Below are 2,817 nucleotides of genomic sequence, written 5' to 3' on the forward strand. Positions count from 1 at the left end.
TGACAGCTTCCACGGTGACGCCTCCTAGAATGGAAAAAGCTGTCTGATTCTTTTCAAATGCACCAGTTTTGACTCTTGAAAGCTTAGACCCTGGAAATCGTGGTGGTCTCTACGGTGCTACCGGGGCTCAGATCAAACTCATCCTCAGGTCGCTTCTCCCTGCATCCGTTTCTTTTTTCCTCGTGACAAATGCTTCTAAAGGAATGCATTTTCCCAGCATTCGTTTTTGCACCCATTGCATATCAATGGCATGGAGCCAGCCCCGTAGCCCGAAATTTTGGGTTGGTGGGGCATGGGGAAATTTTGTGGGGCAGGAGGGGAGGAAGGGGGCAGCAGCTGTTGTGGGGGGGGGCCTCACATTTGAGGGGGCGGAGCCTCGAAAGGCCCCACTGTAGCTACGAGCCTGCATAGAGCACAGTGTGTAGAAAAAGCCCAGCAGGAACTCATTAGCATAATAGGCCACACCCAACAGCAGAAAGTCATTAGCCTCTTAGGCCACACCCCATGCCTTCACTTGGCTTGCCTGGGCAGGCCCCCCCTGGGAGGCTGGGGAAGGCACAGGGAGACATTTAAATGCCTCCCCGATCCTTCCAGGACCCCCCCTGGCCCGCCCGCCTCAGAGTCATGGGAGGGTGTCGCTCTCCTGGCCTTCCCTCTGCAGCCACACACGCAGAGGTTTTGGCTGTAGTGGGCGTGGCCAACTCTGAAGCCAGCCGGAACTCCGTTCCTGTGTGTTCCTGCCCAGCCCTGGAGCACACCAACGGCATTGAAATGGCACCCAAGAGGTGCCGAAGGAGCCAGTGAGAATCACCACTGGTGGCAACAGAGAGGAGTCCAATCGAAATGGGCAAAAACAGACCGCAGGTTTACTTTTCCGTTGCTAAATTCAGAAACGCAAATGGCCGCCTCGCTGCAGCTGTGGTCACTCTTCTGTTGCTGACGGGACGAAGGGTAGCCCAGTAAAGCAAAGTGGCACGTGACTCTCTCGGTGTGCTCCCTCCTCCTGTTGGGGTTAAGCAATCAAGCCCAGCGGTGACATGTCTTACCGCGCAGATGCCCCTTGGCAGAAAGCAGCGATCCGCCTTGTGTTCTCAGTTTGGAGCAGGGAGAGAGGATGGAACAGGATTCAGAAGCAGATGTCTGCCTCGTGGAGGCTACCGGCGTGTCACTCCTGCTCTGACATAGTGACGATTATTTTGTAAGGGAGACAGAAAGCTTCTAACAAGCAAGCTGGGCGGGGGAACTGCTGAAGGATCATACGCTCTCAGGCACTGTGACTGGTCATGCTCTGTAGTTCCCTTTCCTGACTCACAGATAACACATGAAACTGCCTTATACTCAGGGGTCGTTTCGTACAAAAAGAGCTAGGGGAACTCATTAGCATAACTCATTAGCATATGCCACACCCCCTGACGTCATCAGAAGTGTGTCATAAGGCCACACCCCCTGACATCACCGGAAGTGTGTCATTGGGCAAAAACAGACCGCAGGTTTACTTTTCCGTTGCTAAATTCAGAAACGCAAATGGCCGCCTCGCTGCAGCTGTGGTCACTCTTCTGTTGCTGACGGGACGAAGGGTAGCCCAGTAAAGCAAAGTGGCACGTGACTCTCTCGGTGTGCTCCCTCCTCCTGTTGGGGTTAAGAAATCAAGCCCAGCGGTGACATGTCTTACCGCGCAGATGCCCCTTGGCAGAAAGCAGCGATCCGCCTTGTGTTCTCAGTTTGGAGCAGGGAGAGAGGATGGAACAGGATTCAGAAGCAGATGTCTGCCTCGTGGAGGCTACCGGCGTGTCACTCCTGCTCTGACATAGTGACGATTATTTTGTAAGGGAGACAGAAAGCTTCTAACAAGCAAGCTGGGCGGGGGAACTGCTGAAGGATCATACGCTCCAAGGCATTGTGACTGGTCATGCTCTCTAGTTCCCTTTGTGACTGGTCATGCTCTCTAGTTCAGACCATCGGTCCATCAAGGTCAGTATTGTCTACTCCAGCTGGCAGCAGCTCTCCAGGGTCTCAGGCAGAGGTCTTTTAACGGGAGGAGATGGGGATTGAACCTGGGACCTCCTGCACGCAAAGCTCAGGCTCTTGCCCTGAGCCACAGCCCTTCCCTGAGTATACACTGCTTGTGCAACTAATTGAGCTGCTTCGCAGGGGTCATTTCGTAGAAAAAGAGGTACAGGAGCTCATTAGCATTTCCTGCAGGAGCTCACAGGAGCGGAGTTCCGGAAGTAAAGAGCCCAGGGGGCGGGCACATGCAACAAGCCCCACCCCCTGCTCCCAGCAGCCCTCAGTCAGAGCAAGAAGCAGCCAGGTAAGTTGCAGAGCTCCCCCCGGCCCACCAGCCCAGAACAGTCCAGTGGCACCTTTAAGACCAAGTTTTATTCAGGTACAAGCTCTCCCTCCTCTGCGAGGACAGATCTGCACATTCCTCCCCCCCTCCCCCAATAGCTAGCAATCCAGAACAGTCCAGTGGAGCCTGAGCGGTGGGTGTTGCCTTCTGACACACTTCCGGTGATGTCAGGGGGTGTGGCATATGCAAATAAGTTATGCTAATGAGTTATGCTAATGAGTTATGCTAATGAGTTATGCTAATGAGCTCCTGCACCTCTTTTTTTCTACCGAGCATAACTAATAACTAATAACTCTCTCCAGGCCTTCCCTGGCTTGCCCGGAAAAGCACAGGGAGGCATTTAAATGCCTCCCCATTCCTTCAAGGGCCTTCCCCAGCTCACCTGCTTGATGGGCAGGCCAGGGAAAGTTGGGGGTCTGGTGAGAGCGCTGCTGGGAGCTGGGAGCGGCGCTTGCCGCTCCTAAGCT

The 2,817-nt window shown here is 54.2% G+C and overlaps 1 protein-coding gene across 1 annotated transcript in view; it reads right to left on the minus strand.

Moving 5' to 3' along the window:
* Nucleotides 1-1,166, minus strand: part of TNFRSF14 (tumor necrosis factor receptor superfamily member 14) — a 32,172-nt gene extending 31,006 nt beyond the window's left edge. Inside the window, exon 1 of the mRNA XM_015411160.1 lies at nucleotides 1,047-1,166. The gene's annotated coding sequence lies outside the window, so the exon portion shown is untranslated. The remainder of the gene's footprint in view (nucleotides 1-1,046) is intronic.
* Nucleotides 1,167-2,817: the final 1,651 nt, after the last annotated feature.

The sequence above is a fragment of the Gekko japonicus genome, unplaced genomic scaffold (genome assembly GCF_001447785.1).
Source record: "Gekko japonicus isolate JY-2015 unplaced genomic scaffold, Gekko_japonicus_V1.1 scaffold411, whole genome shotgun sequence".
Lineage (NCBI taxonomy): Eukaryota > Metazoa > Chordata > Lepidosauria > Squamata > Gekkonidae > Gekko > Gekko japonicus.